General features: G+C 46.2%; 1 long non-coding RNA gene across 1 annotated transcript; it reads right to left on the reverse strand.

Moving 5' to 3' along the window:
- Positions 1-326: 326 nt before the first annotated feature.
- On the reverse strand, positions 327-15,631 carry LOC117871918. Its single transcript, XR_004644357.1, has 3 exons — positions 15,485-15,631; positions 4,192-4,350; positions 327-962 (listed from the first exon to the last, which is right to left on the reverse strand). It is a non-coding gene; the product is annotated as an uncharacterized LOC117871918 (long non-coding RNA).
- Positions 15,632-20,559: the final 4,928 nt, after the last annotated feature.

The raw sequence follows: 20,559 nt of genomic DNA on the forward strand, positions 1-20,559 counted from the left end.
TTCTCTTCTGCAGACTAAATAACCCCAATTCCCTCAGCCTCTCCTCGTAAATCATGTGCTCCAGCCCCCTAATCATTTTTGTTGCCCTCTGCTGGACTCTCTCCAATTTTGAGAGCTATTTTGAGAATTATTAGGCAGACAGTTTATAATCCATTTAATGTATGCCATGTTAATGTTATATCATTCTAATTTCTTCATCAAGACATTATGTGGTACCAAATCAAATATGTTACAGAGGTCTATTACATCAACACTATTGCCTTTATCAACCAAACTTGTCATTTCATCAAAATATATCAAGTTAGTTTGACAAGATCTATGTTCCATTAAACCTAGTTAATTGACAGTAATCCATTAATTCTTTATTAATTAAGTCCTATATTAGCTGTTCCACTATTTTGACCAGAATTAAAGTCAGGCTGACATGTCTATAATTACCCATTTTATCCTATTCGCTCTTTTATATTGGCACAACATTAACTTTCTTCCGGTCCTCTGGAATTTCTCCAGTATTCCAAGGCATCCCTAGTACAATGGGGCCCCATTCTTGGTTGGCCTTTGGGCTCTACCATAATAAAGATGGTTATGGAAAATCAACATTAATGGTCCAGAGGGCTCCTTGGTCAACTCTTTTAAAATTCTTGGATGCAAGTTATCCAGACCTGCTGATGTCTAACTTTAAATGGCACCAGGAAGCAAGTTGGCCCCTGAATATCAGGCTTAAGTGGTGGATGGGCCGTGGGCTAACATCCTAATGTTTGTGGTCTCCAAATGAAGGCAATATGTATATATGCAAGATATTATTTATATATGAAAAAGCCCCCAAAGTCCAGCAGTATTTCCATTCCTGTTAAATCCCCCGTTCAGCTTGATAGAACAGACATTGTTGCAGGTGTGTCTTGGTTCTAGCCTGCAGATGTCGACCTTCTTGTTCACAAAAGATTAAGTATTTTCTCTCCTTTCTGAAGAAAAAAACAAAAATTAAGCATTTAAGAATTTAGGATTTAATTCTGAGCATTCCCCTGGGGCTAGAAATGATTTCCTGCTGTAATTTTTTTTTAACTCTTCAAAAAATAAAGCAGCAACTTCAAAGAGCCGTTTGCCTCCTTTGCAGAACATGACAGGCATCAGTTAGTGAAAGTATCAATGTTGTGATATGGTGCAGATTGCGGTGGTTTACAGATCAGACCCCAAGGTCACAAACTGCTGGATCTGCAGTTAATACCACTTGACAGATACATTTATATTTTCTCATTCATGGATGCTAATGGGAGGTCCCATTCCATATGAGACATTCCCCCAGGTCAAGGTAGGAGAAACAGGAAGTATTTGAAAAGAGTGCATCTCTAGTAAAGCATTTACCCTCTGGAGCAATATTTTGTGTGTGTGTGTGTTTGTGAAAGGTGTCAAAGGAACAGCCTCAGAAACTGCTCTGTTTAACCAGGGAACAGATACAGCATCCGCAATACGTGGCTTTCATGTAGCATCAGCCAAAGCTCTCAAAATGCTTTACAAAGGCAGATACATACAAAGAGGCACAGAGAAGTGAAGGGTTTTGCTCAAGGTCATTGGCAGAGCCGGGAATAGAGCAGTGCCCTGCTCTACTCCTCTATGCACTGGACCGTGTTGCTTCCCAGCACAAGCTTCTCCTCTGCTGTTCTATTAATGTGCCAGAACTTTAACCCAGAGAGAGCCCTTCTCAGCATTTTAGAGCAGTTTGTTCTTTGTGCCCATTCAGTCCTCTCCTTTCTGGTGAGACTGCCAACAAGGGGTGGTGTGATGTCCACTGGGAGATAGACTGAGACTAGGAAATTCACATCTCCTACGCTACACAACAGCCATGAGATTAAACAGTTCAGCTGTCAGTTGCTATCAGCCTGAGCTGGGTTTGAACTAGTGACCTAGGGGCGAAAGGTTTTATATTAGCGTCGGGCTCATGTTTGGCCCTGGATCCAAACCCTCCTACATATTGGGGGATTTAGGGCAGAGGGCTCGGTGTGGCCCATTACAAAGGTAGGATCAGCCACAAACTGGATCTATATGTGGGTCTGACCTCAAACTTCCCCAAAGTTTGGTGAGAGATGTTCAAATACTGGGGTTTGGTTCAGGCCCATCTCTTTTTTCTGTCTCATTACCCCAGGCAATTGCCCTCGAAAAGAGCCTGATATAGTGTGGGTATAATAGTGAAACCCTAGAGTGAAAGGCAATGGAACCAGAAGCCCCAAACTCACGTATCCCAATATGACGTTTCGGGAAGTGGCATTGCCTTGGATTTTTCTTTTGTTGCCTGATACTTAACGTGTTAACTACTGCAAGGCCTCCTTCTTCCCTCTCTGCTTTCATCCCCATGGCCACAGAATGGGGAGCGAGGTTGGCAGGGTTCTGCTGATTTTCTCTAGCAGGTGCAGCTGTTCAATTCACCTTGCCCACATAAGGGAGGTGGATGTGACCCTTCTGGTCAGAGGAATGCAGAGTCAAGGGCTGAGTAGTGCTAAGGGAATGGAGATTTGGTTTGGTTTTAATTTGGAACAAACCAATGCCTAGGAGGCGGGGAGGGGGGGGTGTGTTTTGAACCCACCTTGAAATGCCATCTCTGCACAGGACAGCTGCCCAGCCTGTGTTTTAATGTGTTCTAACTGCAGATGGGTGATAGCAATTCGAAGACTATCTAGAAGGGGTCTCTCACAAAGACGTTCAGACAGCCTTTGAAGTGGAAGGGACTGTTGTAAACTCTGGGCCTGAAACGACTGAGTCAGGTTGAGATAAGCTCCCTAAAGTCTGGATTCTTCTTAAAAACTCTTGGGGCTGCAAAACAGAGCTGACGACCTCACAAAAACAAGCCCTCCCATGAGATTTCTACTGCTCCCTTCCCCTGGCTTAGCCAGAGAGTCTCACGCCAAGGATGGCCATTCTCATGAGAGCTGGGCCTGAGAAGGAGAGAGCACTTGTACCAACGCGAAAGGCTTCAGCAATTGCAAAGGAAATGCTCTGAAAAATCCCACTGGCGTCAGCTTTGGTGCTGTCAGCAACCAGGCCCAGTGGCTGGTGCAGGAGCCCAAGGTCAGGACCGGAGTCAGAGCCCAGGCGACGGAGTCCAGGATCAGAGCCAAAGTCAGAAATTGGAGCTGAGGCTCTGAACCTGGTCACCTGAAGAGAGGCGTGGCAGGAGCAGGGCTGGGCATAAGCAGGCACAGGAACAAATGCAGCTGTGTGGGTGCATGCTTTGAACAGCCATTCGCCTAATGCTGCTGCTGGGCTTAAGAGCATGCCAGGTGGCTCCTCATGCTAATCAGGTGATTCTGCTGCAAGCCAATTGTGATTCAGCTGCAAGTCCTCCATTGCTCACTAGGAAGGTGGAGCTAGCTAGTCCCATGCTCAGCTGTAGCCTGCAAGCCCTAATTCCGGATAGGTGCAAGGTTTGAGTAAAGCTTCAAATAAAGTTTCTGTTGTATCCGTTTCCTTAGACCATAAGCTCTTCAGGGCGGGAATAATGGCTTTGTATGAGTTTGCACAATGGAGCTCTATTGACTGGGGCCTCTGGGTATTAAATAATAATAATCAGTTCACTCTTTGGTAAGGAAAACAGGTGTAAAAATGTTCAGAGCTGTCCAAGTGACTTAGGAGCCCAAGTCACACTGAAATCAGTGAGATTTATGTTGCAGTCCTAAGTCTGTTAGGCACATTCAAAAATGTAACCTGTAGACCCCTAAAAGGAGAGAAGGTGCAATGTCTCCTCCTGGGCGATCACAGCTTTACTGGGGCTAAATCCATCGCTTTGCACCACCTCTGACTAATCTGAATTGCTAAACAAACCTTGGTCCAGGGTGTGTTATGCAGCGATTACAGATGGAATGAATCGTCCCCACAGGGTGGGTAACAGCGGCAGAGCTGCTGCTGTTGCAATGCTGAAGTTTCAACAGCACCCCAACCCCATAATTGCAATGCCTCCACTCTGCAGCAAGCAATGAGCTGTTGGATCAGTATAGCACAGTGGGTCTCTAACTCAGGTGATTGTGCCCCCCTTCTTTGCATCTGTAAAGTTTACACACACACACCCCGCTGCAGAAGCACATATACCGATAAAAGAAATCAACACGCAACTCTCATTGAATATTAAAAACAATAAGGCCTTGATTCAAACAGAGCCATGATAAGAGCAAAAGCAAAAGTGCCATGGTAGACGATGCTTACAGTTAAATGTGCACACCGCCTCGCGGCAAACGGATTCACGGGCAGATGGCAACGACTTTGTATAATGCTACGCAAGCTTCACCGAAATCCATGAAAATATGCAGCGCCATCTGAGCACCTGATGTGTCTGGAGGAATCAGCGTTGCTAGTTATTCATTGCTGTGGGTAAAATATGCACAGTAAGTTTTTTTTTTCCCCCCTAAAGCTTCTCATGCCTCCCCCCCGAATACATTCCGTGCCCCCCGGGGGTTGCCCCCCAGTTTCAAAACCTCTGGTATAGCAGTATACCCACCAGCCCTGCCATCTCAGCCCCCAAATCCCACTGTGCAGGAACCCATGGGAGCCCCAACCAAGTTGGGCTCATTGCAGACAGTGAGTGTATACTGCCACCAGGAGTTCCTAAATCACCACCCCAAACCATGCTCAGTTAATCAGGCCTGATTCATTGGGGTCCCACCACCCCTGGAGAGCTAGGAGAAGGATTTGTTACTTCGACTTACACAGACTTCTTACAGAAGAATGGTTTCTGCCAAGGAACTGGGGAGGAGAGCTGTACAAAGAACGGATTTTTTGGTTCTCTGGCGATTCCAAAATAATTGGGGAAAATATCACATTTTTTTCAAAATTTTAGGTGAATTGAAAAGTAACAAAAAACAAAAATTGCTTTGGGTTGAATGTAATGTTTCATTTATATTCCAAGCATCTTGTATTGTTTTCAATGTTAAAAAATAAAACATATGGAAATTTCTAAATTTTGAATTGAAAAATCAGTAAGCTTCATTTCAAAACTGTCCAAATAAAACATTTCATTTGTTCGGATTTGTGTGTGAGTGTGTGTGTGTGTGTGTGTGTGTTTTCCTGGATTGAAACAATTCAGTGAAACTCACACTTGGTAAATCAACCCCCATCCTTTCATGTATTTATACCTGCTCATATATTTTTCACTTCATGCATCTGATGACGTGAGTTCTAGCCCACGAAAGCTTATGCCCAAATAAATCTGTTAGTCTCCAAGGTGTCACAAGGACTCCTCGTTGTTTTTGCTGCTACAGACTAACACGGCTACCACTCTGAAACCTGTCACAAATGTTTTGGTTGACCCAAATATTCATTTCTTGCAAAACAAAGTTTTGGACAACAAATTTTGCCTAATTTTATTGTGTAGCCTTTTTTTTTTTAAATGAGGTTATTATTGAAGCCCTGTACATATTTTAGGTAATTCAGTCTCTGTTTTCTTAACAGTGTCCAACTTAGGGATCTGTAGAGCTCTTTCCAGAATTTCCAAGCCATTCTGTCTTCAGTTTATCCTGTGAAGTCTGCAGCTGGGGTCCCTGGAAAAGCTATTGAAAAACAAACCTGGCCCTGGTGTCTACTATAAAATTTGGTTCTGTTCAGATTAATTCTCAATTCTAGACATTCAAAACCAAATCGTTTAAATGCCATTTATCTGCAATATGATTAAATGACAAAATTCCTTGGCAAGGTACAGATCTTCCTGTCATACCTAGTATAATTTAACTACCACTTTTACAATACATACAGTACCATATTTATTACATTCGGTCTTTCTTATTTTCCATTTCTTTCCTAGCAGTCCTATTCCCATAAACCAGCCTTCCCTTTCTTAGTGGAGTGGTCTGTCAGTATTGATTAGGAGAGCTCCACTTTGAACAACTCAGTGATACCTGTCGTGGCATTTCTTCATTGCATTGTTATTACACACACACACACACACACACACACTCACACACCAGCTGAACCTTGCTCTTGGTCTTTATACATTTGTGGTAGATTAGTGTTGACCTGGGGTCAAATCCATCCCTGGTGTAACTTCACTGGCTTTTTAAAATTATTTGTTTAACAATGACCACGTCCTTGGAAATAAAAAGAAAGCCCCTGACCTGAAGAGCTTATGTACCGCACTGTTCAGGGTGTGTTGTGTGTCTCACGCTGTGCCTGATCCACAGAGCATATGAATCTCTTACTGGTTCGAGCTACAAGATGTATTTTTCCAGAAAGTGATCTAAACTAAATGAAAAACCCCAGAGAGTCAGTTATACATAAATCTGTGCTTATTTTATTTGTACTTTTAAAAATAATAGCAGCAGTTTATTGGCCCCATACTGTACCCTGCGGAGATGCCGAAAACATCTACACATTTCTGTTAACTCCAGTCATTAAGTAAATGACAAAACTGGGTTCCATTAAAAATAAAAAAACACCCTAAAAAACAAGCTTTCTGCCGGAGAAATTTGTTTGGTGAAACATTCCAGCCACTTAAACTCTTTGCAAATCGTTCTCAAAACAAACCACACCTAAGTCCCAACTGTCATTCAAGATAAATTGAGTTCTGAGCCATTTTTGGGTACAGTGTGTTATCTGTCTGGCACTCGATCAAAGTCCTGAAAAACAACGTAAGAAATGTTACCTGTAAAGACATCTAGCAACCTGCCCATTATACGTATTCTTGCCTGCTATGAAATTAGTAGAGCTGCAGAAATGAGACATCCCTATGCAAACTGTTGTATTTTTAACCATTTTACTTAGCAGAAGAACATTTTGGCTCCTTGAATCATGCTGATAATTTTAGGAATGGTAAATCTTTCCCCCCTAAGCTTGCAGTGTGAATGGAGTCTTTCTCTTGGCCTCAGTGGGGTTTGGATCAGGGGTAGAGAGTTCAGCACAGCATAAGGAGACTAGCATAAAGATGTAGAAGCAAATAAAAGGGAAGGGTTGTCATGGGTCTAAGAGTTCCAGCTCAGAATTGAGGGCCTGGGTTCTATTTCTGGTTCTACATCTGACTGGTGTGAACTTGGACAAGTCACTTCAACTCTTTAGAACAGATCATGACCCTCAGTGTTCACTTGTGCAGGGAGTAAGAGGGCATAAGGAGCCCCATTTTGTGCCCTTGTGTAGCGGGGTGGTTACCCGCTCCAGCCCTGACAGGGTTAAAGCCACCCCTGGGAGAGGGCTGAGAGAAAAGCTGGGCTGATTGGGAGGCAGTCTCAGCTGGAAGACATGCCCCAAACAGACCCAGCTGGCCCTATAAAGGTCAGGACAGCCAGGCATTCAGAAGGCTCTCTCTGGTCTGAGAGGGAACAGGGCCTGGCTGCCCAGCAAAAAGGGTACTAGGAGTGAAGCAGGGTTGGGGAAAGCCAGGGGAGCTCCCGGCTGGCAACTCCCCAGGCTGCAAGGCCTGGTTTAAGGCCTAAAAAGGTACTGAGTGGTAGAGGAAGGCAGCAGGTCCGAACCCCCTTGCCTGTGATGAGTGGCTCATACTGCAGTCTGCCCCAGGGAGTGGGGTTAGATGGTGACTGGCAGTAGCCCAGACTGAAGTGAGGTGGGTTAGTGGGTGGGGGTTCCCCTGGGTGGGGAGACCCAGAACCTGAGAGTGTGGGGGTACTGCCAGGGGGGGCAGCAACCCAGAGAAAGGGACACTGGGGTCCGTGAGGGTCAAGGGGGCCAGCGGCAAGCAGGACACCAGCCTGCAGAGGGCGCTTCAGGCTGGAAGAGAGGTAATTCCCAGAAGGTACCAGCAGGAGGTGCCGCAGGGGTGAGTCCGCCCGCTTACACCTTGTTACCCGTATTGCGGGCAGCAACGTTGGAGGGAGAGTAACCAGGTCGCCATTCCCCCCAGTCCAAGGTGGGTGGGGAGGGGGTGGAGCACTGGCTCTGCCCTTCCCAAATGCACTGACAGCGCAGCTGAATTGGCACAGAGGGGTAAGTAAGCTGCACCCATGAGTGGTTCCTTCTGCATTGGAGAAGGGGGAAGCAGGGACCCAGACCGAGAATCTCAATCACGATACAAGCCCTGCCCTGCTTCTGGAGCTAGGCTGCTACTCCCTTACTCGGGCTGGATTGCCTGGTGCTGGTCCAGCCCTTTGTCTCTCTATCTCCCCAATGGCAAAACAGACATAATCATTTCTACCTAGATGATAATATCTGTCAGAGGCTGGGTGGGTTAATGTGTATTTATTAAAGTGTCTCGAAATCCTTGAATTAAAGGTGCTGTATCCTGTACTGGCTGGGTTTTTTATTACTACAGGCTAGTGAATGCAAAGAATTCCCCCCCCCCCCTGCTCCCCCAATAATATAGCACTGAAAGACACCCTAGAAAATATGCCCAACAAATTTCGAAACAACATTATTGGTCACTTGACATTTCCACTGTGGGTTTTAAAATGGTCAAGAATTAAAGATAAACTGCCAATTAGTTATGTTTAAAAATAGCTCAGATAAACCCCAAATGGCAGATGAGAAATATAGAAGGATCAGGACAGTAAAACAAATACCGGGTTGTGTATGTAAAGATTTTTTTTATTTTTCCTTATTCTAGCTGAATGGCCCATTATATCTTTTCCCTGTAGCCTGCAGACTTGAAAACTAGTTGCAAGCTGAACTGAAGTGGTTGGGATATGTGATCTATAAACACTAAGATGGTTGGAGCATGAAAGCAGATGATGTGAGACTGGGTTTGTGATACTGATGCTATCTCCCTTTCTTTCAGAATTGCCTGGAGTTATGGGACCGAGCCGGCTGGATTGTATAAATGTTACATAGTTTAGTGAGTGTATGAAAGAGGAGTCGGTTTCAAAAGCACTTGGATCTAGGCTGCTGTTCTCCTGAGTGCATGGAAGGGAAAAACAAGGGAAAGGGGAGCTTTTCAGAAAGATTCAGTGATTTGGATGATATTTGTCAGTTGCAGACTTAAAGGCTCAATTCAGCTCCTATTGCAGTCCGTGTAAATTTCTCCCTAGACATCACTGGGAGATGGATCAGGCCCTAAATCACCAGCCTCTTTCTTTTACCTCAGGACAGAAATAAAGTTTTTCTATAGATTATTTTTTTTTAATTGTAGCCAATCATTTCCTGGGTGCAGTTCAAAGGCATGCCTTTCAGGCATACAGGGACAGGTGATTCACACCCCCAACATCCACAGCGCTGCAGTAACTGTGATTATAAACCCAACGAGTTCATGTCCTCAGCTGGTGTAAATTGGCATAACTCCATTTAAGTCAATGGTTTATACCAGCTGAGGAGCTGGCCTCAGTCTCTAAAAGTGGCTGACCCCACTAGTCGCTGGGCACTAATAATAATAAATAATATTCTCAGAGGCCCAAATCAAGATCTCATTGTGCTGGGTGCTGTACAAACAGAAAGAAGACATTTCCTGTCCCAAAGAGCTGACCATCATTTCTCTCTACACCTTTATCATCATCATTATGGTAGTGCCACATTGTGGCCTATGTGCTAGGCATTGTGTAGACATAGAAGAAAAAAACATCACTGACCCAAAGAGATGGTAATTTAAATAGACCAGACAGACAAATATTAAACAGACAAACAACTCATAAGCAAAATATCAAGAGGTACATATTTTAGTTTTTTGCTCCAAGCAGTTCCTCCACCCATTCCTCCAATGTACCCTATCCTTAGGTGACCTTATCCATTCACTATGGCTAGGTCTACACTATGGGGGGGGGGGGAAGAGGGGTTGACCTAAGATACGCAACTTCAGCTACGTGAATAGCGTAGCTGAAGTAGTGTATTTTAGGTCGACTTACCTGGCTGTGAGGACGGCGGCGAGTCGACCGCTGCCGTTGACTCCGCTTCCATCTCTTGCCGCGGTGGATTTCCGGAGTCGACGGCAGAGCCATTGGGGATCGATTTTATCACGTCTTCACTAGGCACGATAAGTCGATCCCCAATAGATCGATTGCTACCCGCCGATCCGGCGGGTAGTGAAGACGTGCCCATGGATTCACCTACCATTCCTACAGATAACTCACAAATCTACCTCTCCACACCCAGATCCAGCCCTGCATACCTGGCTGCCTCTCTGACACATCATCCTGGATGGCCCACTGCCAACTCAAACTCAACACGGCCAGAACTGAGCTGCTTATTTTTCCTCCCCAAGCCCTCTCCACCTCCACCCTTGCCATGGACAACCTCACCATCCTCCCTTAGGCCTACACATGCACAGCCTGATGGGCACTTTCCCATTCCCATCTTCGTGCCTTCTTCCATGAATACAATGATCTCTCATTCCCAGTGTGCGGGGCTGTCCCACCTCATTCAAATCCCTCCTGATGGCTAAGCTTCCAGAAACACGAGGACATAAGTCAATGCCCTCTCCGTCCCAATATCACATCGATGAGGAAGAGAGAGAAAGGATGGGTTAAAATAATTCTAGGATAATACCGCCTCTGGGCCTCCCAGCGTGTCTCATCTTGTATATCAATAGCCTTTAGGTTATAAATTCTTTAGGTAGGGGCTGTTTAAATGCTATATCTTGTACACTGTCAAGTATGTTATTGTTGCTAACAAATGTATAATAGTGTTTAATAATAGGTCTTTTTGGGCCTGATCCAGCTCCTATTCAAGTCAGAGGGAGTCTTTCCATTGACTGAATCAGAGTTAGGTCAGCCACATAAGCTCCCCTTTTACTTGTTATTGTTCCCAAGGGTATTTTCTCCAGTGGTTTCTCTGGTCTAGTTTAATGTGTGTGCAGCGACGGGGCTCTTATCACATCCATTCAGCAATGATAAGCAGCAATGTATAGAATTTGGTGAGGTCTCTGGAGGGGATCTCCAGAAACTGGTGTGAGGTCCTGACATATTTTCATTAATGATCAGCGAGAACTTTGAACAATATAGTAATGTCATTTGCAACTTGGGAGCTGATGCAAACCGCAGTGAGATACACTAGCCTATGGAATAATCTTCCACGGGAAGTTCTGGAAGCCTCATTGCTTGGCACATTTAAAACCAGACTGGGCAATGCCCTAGTCTAGACAGTGAGATGTTTTTTCAGGGTGCCCCAGACTGTGAGTCACCTTGTCACTCCCCTGCCTCCAGTGAGAGAGAGACTTGCTGGTGCTTAACTGGGTGTCAGCTTCCTGACAGTACCAGTCTGTTAGCCACCCAAGCACTCTCCTCTGGGCAATGCTAGCCCTTACTTTGCTTTGCAGGTTAACAATAGGCGCCACCCAGTCCCCGAGCCCCTTTGAAATGTTCCCCTGTGATATCCAGCCCCTGTCACTGGCTACTCACAGGAATACCAGGTTTGCCATCCCCAAGGGGACAGTGTACACACCAACTTCTTTGAGTCAACTGAGGATGAGCTCCTACATTCCATCACAGCCCTGAGATATATTTATAGTGAAAACAGTCATAAGTTTATTATCAAAGGTTAAGATTTAAGAGATAGTAAGGATAATGGAAACAGAAAAGTTACATATACAACAAAACCATAACACACTTCCTAGAGGTTAAACTTAGTTTAGCAAGTAATCCACCTATTTAAAGCAGTCTTATCTTGCCCAAATGTCCTTTACAGTGCTTCCAACCAGGGCAGGCTGGCATCCCCTTTTCATGAATGTAATCGCACTGCCCACTTACTTCTTCAGGTGCAGGGTAAGAGATGTCCTTTTGCCTTCTCCTTATAGTCCCCCCCCAAATCCATTGTTTGTCCCCAGAGTTAGGATGGCTCTCTATGGTTTATTTCCTGGCATGCTGACTTCATGTTGACTTTGCCTCCTCATATTGACTTCATATGCAAAGGGGGTTTCCATTGTGTTGGCTTACAATACTTAATTTACATGTGAACTGAGGCCAACAGATGAATATACCACCTTTGCCTGGCAAAAACCTGTACAAGACCTGAAGAAGAGTGTCAGTGCGTCCCGGCGCCTTCAAATGGAGATTTTCGGTAGCAGTGTCTGGGCGGGGTGCACGTGTGAAGTAGCAGTCTGGCGTCGCTGCTGGTGCCTCATCTAGCACGTGCGTGCCCCGACCCCTTCAGTTCCTTCTCAACCTGTCCTTGGCTTGAGACGGAGTCCGTTAGCGGTGTCACTAAAAACCTTCAACTAAAATTAGATTAAGTTGGATAGCCTAGTTATTAGTAATTTGTTATTTTAATTAGTATAGTTATAGTTAGTGTTAGTTAAACTTAGTTAGATAGCCGTTTAAAAAAAATTGTTTTTCCCATCCCCCCTTTTTTCATCCTCCATGGACAGACTAAGTGCCAATTCCTCTACAAAACTGAGGGAAAAAGCCACATCTCCACCAACCCAAGAACCATTAAAAAATAAATGGTCTCTGGCAAGATCACTGCCCATGGTGCCAACCTTTTCCAGAGTGAGCACTTTTGATGCACCAAGCACCTCTGGCACCTTCTGCTCCGGGAGCTCTGCCAGCAGGAGCAAGGAGTCAAGTAGCAGCCACAGAGCGGCCTCCTCTTCCATGGTACCAACTACTCCTGCAAAGGGCATGGTACCACAACCTCAATCACCTGTGATGGCTCCCCCTACGGCACCGAGCACATTGGCCCCAACTGCGGAACCACTAAGTCTGACGCCCATGGCACCGAAGAAGGCTACACCCAAAAGGTCGGCATTGGCCTCACTTCCACCTAATGCGGTGGCGCAGAAGGATATGGCACCGCATACAATGGCACTGATTCCCCTTATGTACTCATCAGATATGGAAGTGTCCTCTGCTCCCGGATCTCCACTGCTCGGCACCGCCTGTTTGCTGGTACTGACAGCACCAGACCAACCAGAATCTCCCACTACTCCATCTTTTTGAAGTGATGAGGAGGACAACATTAAGACAGCAGTTTTCTCTTCTGGACACTCCTCCCCAAGAGGCATGGAACCTCATTATAGACCCACAGAACAGAGCCAAGGACCTGCCCCCATGGCTCGCTAACCCATGGATGTGCCCTCTCATGCCATTTCCCATTCAATGGTCCCAGTTGGACCCATGGGCAGCCTACAGGTCTCAATTCCACAGACTCCCACTTCTCACAGGAAAGCTATACGCTCTGAGATGACATCAGTACTGGAGCCCTCTGAGGTAACAGAGGACATGGAAGAAGACAGGGATGAGACCACAGAACACAAAACGTCCCCTGATCACAACTCCTCTTCTTCCCCGATGAGGCTGTAATCCCCCGCCTCTCACTACTACAGATGACTTCAAACACTTTCAGAAGTTATTCCGGCAGGTGGCACAGAGCCAAATTATTCCTCTTGAGGCGGTACCAGAGATACACCACCAACTCCTCAAGATTCTACACACTTCATCCATGACAAAAATAGCTTTGCCCATAAATGATGCTCTGATGGAACCTGCAGAAAGAATGTGGCAAACACCTGCCACCATCCCTCCATAGTACGGACAGGAAATACTATGTGCCAAATAAAGGCATGGACTTCCTTTTTCTCACCCACAACCTAACTCCTCAGTGGTGGATGCAGTCAACCAATGGGGCAAACATCCTCAATTCAAATCCACGCCACAGGACAAGGATTGGAAGAGATTAGACATCCTGGGCAAAAAGTTTACTCTTCTGCAACTCTTCAGTTCTGCATGGCGAATTAAATGGCGTTACTTGCTAACAACAATCACGACAATTATACAAAAATGAATGATTTCATCCAGGAAATTCCAGAGGGAAAAGAGACCAATTCCATACCATCATCAATGAGGGACAACTTATTGCTAGAGCAGCACTCCAAGCATTCCTCGACATGGCGGACACAGCAGCATGCACAATGGCGATAGCCATTGTCATGTACAGAGCATCCTAGTTACTCATCTGGTATCCCAAGGGAATTCCAGACCAAAGTAGAGGATCTCCCCTTCGACAGGGACAAGCTCTTCTTAGCTAAGATGGATGAGGTCCTCTACTCCATGAAGGACTCTAGAGCCACACTGAGGACCCTCGGGATCTACACACACCCTAACAGAAGACGCAGAGACCAGCCTTACAATCATAACAGAGACAGCATGTCACAATGCCAGCAGAGACCATATGACAATCAAAGACAAAGGCACAGACCACAGAGACGTCCCAAGCACCACCAAACCAGATGCAATTTTGAAATGTTGGTCGAGGATCTGACCAACCTCCCGTGACCACTAGTGCCAATGGAATGAACAATCCAAATCTTTGGTCATCGGCTTTGACCATTTTACCATGCATGGGCCTTTATTACCACAGACTACTGGGTTTTAGAGATCATTCGAATGGGTTATACCATCCCCTTTACCTCCATTCCACCTACCCACTCCTCTTCCCCATCTCTCTTCGGGGACCCTTCTCACAAGCACCTATTGAGACAAGTACATCACCTTCTACAATTAGGGGTCATGGAACATGTTCCAACACAACACAGAGAGAAGGATTTTTATTCCCATTATTTCCTGACTCAAAAGGAAAATGGAGGTTGGAGATCCATACTAGATCTCAGAAAACTGAACCAATTTGTCTGTACCCACAGATTCAGAACGGTCACACTGAACTCTATGATTCCTGTGCTGGAAGAGGAGGACTGGTTCTCAGCCCTCGACCTACAAGATGCGTATTTTTGCATTACCAGCCATCCCGCTCAAGACAATTCCTACGATTCACAGTGGGACAAGATCACTTCCAATACAGAGTATTGCCATTCGGACTGTTAACGGCTCCACGAGTCTTTACCAAAACCCTAGTGGTAGTAGCTGCTCATTTGCGCAGACAGGGAATATTGATATTCCCAAACTTAGATGATTGCCTGCTAAAAGGCCCTACACTGCCAGAAACATTACGTATTACTCGAGTAATGATCTCTTTTTCCTTCCCTAGGGCTGCAAATCAATGAAAATAAACCTACCCTAACTCCATGTCGCAGGGCTGATACACCCGTCACTCTTTGTGGGGGAAGAGGTGGGGGCATTCCGGCCCTGCGGTTGCGTCTGTAGGCTTCCCCTGGTCTCGGGGCTGCGTGACCCTGTTGCCTTAGTCCGACGACCCTTGTGATCAGGGCAACTCAGCCTGACGGCCGGAGTCAATGATACGGACCCAGTTATCAGGGCAGTCTGGCCTAGTGGCCAAAGTGAGTACTACAGCCCCTGCTGTTGGGGCAGTCCGGCCTAGTGGCCAGAATCAATAATGTGGCTCTTGCCCTCAGGGCAATGCAGCCTAATAGAGTCAGGGATATGGCCCTTGCTCTCAGGGTAGTGTGGCCCAATGGCCAGAATCAATTATATGGCCCTCACTCTCAGGGCAGTGCAGCCTAGCAGCCAGAGTCCGTAATACTGGTGAGCAGGGCCATCAACCTGGGGTGGGTGGTGGCCAGGATAGGGGAACCCGTGCCCACTCTCTCCACCGGGTTGCAACCCAGGGCCCTATTGGTGGCGGGGTTGCCTGCCACCAGCTCAGCGGGGCTCCATCTGAAACATGCCAAGCTTTGCTCCAGTTCTGCGACTGTTTCCCCACAAAACCTCTGTGGGTTACTTCCTACCCTTGTCTCTGGGGTTGTCCGTCTCTGGGATTCTCCGGTCTCTCCGCTCTCTGCGCCATCCCAAGCCAGTGTGTCGGCATCCGTCTCTGACTGGCTGGCCTCTATGTCTTGCAGTGCAGGCGGTCTTCCCGCAGGAGCTAGCGACACACCTCCTTTCCTTCCGGTGGTCAGCCCAGACAGAGCTGCTCTGCTGGCTTTCATACCCTGCTTCCAGCTGGAGTATGCCCAGCAGAGCTGAGGGGGTGTGGCCTCCTAAGAGAGAAGAGTTAACCCCTGCTGTACCAGTGCGGGGCTAATACACCCCGTCACACTCCATTACAACAATTGGACTTCATAGGAGCCCACCTGGACTCAGCAGAGGCCAAAGCATCACTGCCGATGCCCCGATTCACACAGCAATGACCTCCCTCATATCGGTGGTCTCTGACAGCCCATGGGTGTCTGCACGAACCTGCTACAACTCTTGGGACATATGGTGGCCACCACTTTCATTGTAAAACACGCCAGACAACACATGCTTTGCCTTAAAGGCTGGCTGAGCTCGGTATATGTTCCACGACAGTGCAGCCTAAACAAAAGACTCACACCGACCCCAGAGGTTCTACGTTCACTACGATGGTGGACAAACCCAATAAACATTTGCTCAAGCATCCCGTTCCAACAGGATCCACCATCCATACAAATCACAACAGATGCTTCACTGATCAGATGGGGAGCTCTCCTAAACTAACATATAATCCAAGACATGTGGTCCTCCAGGGAAACACATTTACACATCAACCTGTACGCGCGGTTCGCAATACGTGCCTACATTTTCTCCCTATTATACGAGGCAACATTGCGTGTATGTTCTAGATAAACCAAAAGGGTGAAGCACGTTCCCACTCCTTACGCACAGAGGCCTTAAAACTATGGAATTGGTGCATAAAACACAACATCACCATTACAGCAGCATACCTCCCGGGTTGACTGAACATGATGGCAGACACATTAAGCAGACAGTTTTTCCAAGAGCATGAATGAGAACCAAACATCAAAATAACATAACACATATTTCACATGTGGAGATCCCCACACATAGACCTGTTCGCGACATCAGTAAACAAGAAATGTCCAAAATTTTGCTCCCAAACAGGACTAGGAACGTGATCCCTAGGGGACATTTTTCTCATCAAATGGAATGCTCCTCTTCTATATGCATTCTCACCAATATCTCTAATGACCAGAGTAATATACAAAATACGAACAACAGGACCAAAATAATATTCATAGTACCAACATGGCCCAGACAGACATGGCTCCCTTACCTGACGCGCATGGTGATCTGCACACCGTTCACTCTCCCTCACCTATGGAATCTTCTCTCTCAGGACGATGGTCAAGTCTTCCATCCAGACCTGGAGAAACTTTACCTGAAGGCGTGGTTCCTTCATGGCTCCACCACGATGAACTAACCTGCGCAGAACAATTAAAACAAGTGTTAATAAACAGCAGGAAACACAACACGCATACTAGGTACCTCCAAAAATGGAAAAGAGTCTTTCTATGGTGCCAGAACAAACAAATATCTACAAGCCAGGCACCACTTCCACTAATCCTGGAATATTTATTATCCCTAAAGAACTCAGGCCTTGCTACGTGCTTGCTTAGAAGTTCATCTCACTGCCATCATGGCCTTCCATCAACAGGGAGACAGGACTTCAATAGTCACTCACCCAATTACTAAGCGATTTCTAACAGGCATACAGAACATGTACCCGGACATCTGCAAACCCATGCCAGCATGGGACTTACATCTGGTACTCAAAAGTCTAGACAAAGCCCCATTCAAACCCTTAGCCACATGCTCATTACTTCACTTATCTATGAAAATGGCATTTCTGGTCGCCATTACATCAGCGCAAAGAGTCAGCAAGATAGGGGCTCTCATGGCTCACCCCCCATACACAATATTGTGCAAGGACAAAGTGACACTTAGAACGCATCCTAAGTTTATGTCCAAAATATAATCTTTGTTCCACCTCAACCAACTGATTCACTTACCAACATTTCATTCAAAACCACACACTAATGCTCAAGAGGTGGTCTTGCACACACTGGATGTGTGCTGAGCCTTAGCATTTTATCTGGACAGAATGAAGCCCTTCCGAAATTCACCTTGACTTTTTGTGTCAACAACAGAATGATCAAAGGGTTCTGCCATATCTACGCAAAGATAATCTAAATGGATATCCAGCTGTATCCAGAGGTGCTATTCACTACACAACACTGAAGCCGCGCCGGGCATCAGAACCCACTCAACAAGAGCTTTATCTACCTCCATAGCATTCCTACACAATGTGCCCATCCTAGACTTCTGCAGGGCATCCACCTGGGCCACTGAACACACATTCACGAATCACTATTCAATTACTCTCGGTTCAAGCTCAGACACAAGACTAGGCCTCACTGTACTAGCCTCAGTAACGAACTCAACTCTGAAGTCCCTTCCGTCCTCATGAGGGTACTGCTCTACATTCACCTGAAGTGGAGCCCTCACAGGGACAGCACTCCAAGGAGAAGAGAAGGTTACTCACCTTGTGCAGTAACTGAGGTTCTTTGAGATGTATGTCCCTGTGGGTGCTCCACTACTCACCCTCCTCCCCTCTACTTCAGAGTATGAGCCGAACACTCCACAGTAGAGAAGGAACTGATGGGGTCAGGGTGAACGCGTGCTAGATGAGACACCAGTGGCGCCACAAGATTGCTATTGCACTCGTGCACCCCGACCAGACACAGCTACTGAAAATCTCCAATCGATGGCACCAGGACGCACCACAGCTGAAGTGGAGCACCCACAGGAACACATATCTTGCAGATCCTCAGTTACTGCACAAGGTGAGTGAGCTTCTCTTCCAGAGCATAAATCATCCTAAAGTCACATAGCACAAGCAAGTCAAGTCTTTAGTGATATGGAGCCATGGATTAAGGGCTTAATCCTGCTCCATTGAATACAATGGGAATTTTGTCCTTGGCTTCAATGGGAGCAGGATTGGGCAACAAATCTTTAAAGAAAAAAAAATGAATACAACAGGCAACTGAAAATAACTCAGGGGGGTTTTTGTGCATGGGAGGAGCTCCAGAACGTTATTCAACCCTCACACGGGTCTGTGTCCCTGAAGTAGCAGTGTGAAAGGATTCCCTTTGTAATAAGATCCAGTGTCTATCATCTCCCCAGCAATGGAGCAGTGTCCTTCATTCTGCCAGACACCTGGCCAACTCCTTCCATCTCTATTCCCCTTGATGGATGCCAGTCTCTTTACGAAGACATACATTCCTAAGAATTTGACACTGGGCAGAGATCTATGTCACTGAGTATTAATCCTTCTGCTGTGGGGAATGCCTGTACATTATATCCCTCCCAACAGGGATCAGCTGGCTGGGAAAATGCAGGCTCAGCTTAAGCATTAACCTTACATGTTTATGTATAAAAGATAGTAGGTGAAATATTTGTTGTCTCCACCAGGATTAGGGAGAATCTTATATGGTCTCCCTGCTATTGTGGCGTCTAAAAAACTCATGAATATTGGTGAGATGATCTTCAGAGCCCCTGTGTGAGATAAGGGAATATTATTATGGCCATTGGATGGAGGGAACAGAGGAACTAAGTGCCTTGCCCAGAGAGAAGTCTGTAGCAGAGCTGGGAACAGAACCCAGACCTGAGTCCTGCTCCAGTACTCTAACCACTAGCCAATCCTGCCTTCTGGATCCTCCTTGCTTGCTACTGTTGTCCTCCACTAATGATGAACAGATGTTCATCATGGTCCCTTCTGACCTTAAAGTCTATGATTCTATGATTCTAACAGAGCAGCGACAGGCTTGAGTCGAGGATATGGGGCTGATTCTTCCTCCTCTTTTTTGAGGGCACCATATCAGGAATGGGTTCCCCTTTTGGTGGCCCCCTGACTAGTGCAAGCATTTTGAGGGTGTTCTCATTGTTTTCATATTGTCCATGTGCCAAACCGCTAGGTGACCAACAACATCTTAGACCTGGGGTTTAGCACCTTCTGGTTCAGGAGTTCCCCCGAATAAGGCCATGATTCTCAAGTGTGGTGAAGTCAATGGGAATTGGGAGCTCTGAGCAGCTCACAGGATTGGGGTCTAGGACAGTCACATTAAGAACATAAGAACGGACGTACTGGGTCAGACCAAAGGTCCATCCAGCCCAGTATCCTGTCTACCGACAGTGGCCAATGCCAGGTGCCCCAGAGGGAGTTGAACCTAACAGGTAATGATCAAGTGATCTCTCTCCTGCCATCCATCTCCACCCTCTGACAAACAGAGGCTAGGGACACCATTCCTTACCCGTCCTGGCTAATAGCTATTAATGGACTTAACCTCCATGAATTTATCCAGTTCTCTTTTAAACGCTGTTATAGTCCTAGCCTTCACAACCTCCTCAGGCAAGGAGTTCCACAAGTTGACTGTGCGCTGTGTGAAGAAGAACTTCCTTTTATTTGTTTTAAACCTGCTGCCTATTAATTTCATTTGGTGGCCCCTAGTTCTTGTATTATGGGAATAAGTAAATATGGGGGTACAGCTTTATTCCTGTTAGGAGTTTACACAGAGGGTGCTGCACCCAGTTCCACAAGGCCTATGGGTTCACAGGGCTCCCAATTCACACTGTCTCCATTTAACTAACTAATTGGCAGCCTGAACCTACCACAGCCCAGGCTCCAGCCTGAGCCCAAAGGTCTACACCGGAATTAAACAGCCACATAGCCCAAGTCCTGCAAGTCTGAGTCAACTGACATGGGCCAGTGTAGGTGCTGGAACTAGGTGGTGCTGCCACACCCCCTGGCTTCAATAATAAACCCCCTGGCTTGAAGTGGTTTCCATCATACACAGGGTTTACAGTTTGGTTAAATGACTCTCAGCACCCCCGCTACACAAAGTGTTCCAGTTTGCAAGCTGGGTTTCAAACTCAGGCCGTCGCTTGATGAATTCCCCTATTCTTCTTTTTCTCTGGGTACATTTATTAAGAATTTATCCATTGTTGATTATTATTACACAAAATTAATGAGGTGGGGCTGAGG

The sequence above is a fragment of the Trachemys scripta genome, chromosome 1 (assembly GCF_013100865.1).
Source record: "Trachemys scripta elegans isolate TJP31775 chromosome 1, CAS_Tse_1.0, whole genome shotgun sequence".
NCBI classification, from domain to species: domain Eukaryota; kingdom Metazoa; phylum Chordata; order Testudines; family Emydidae; genus Trachemys; species Trachemys scripta.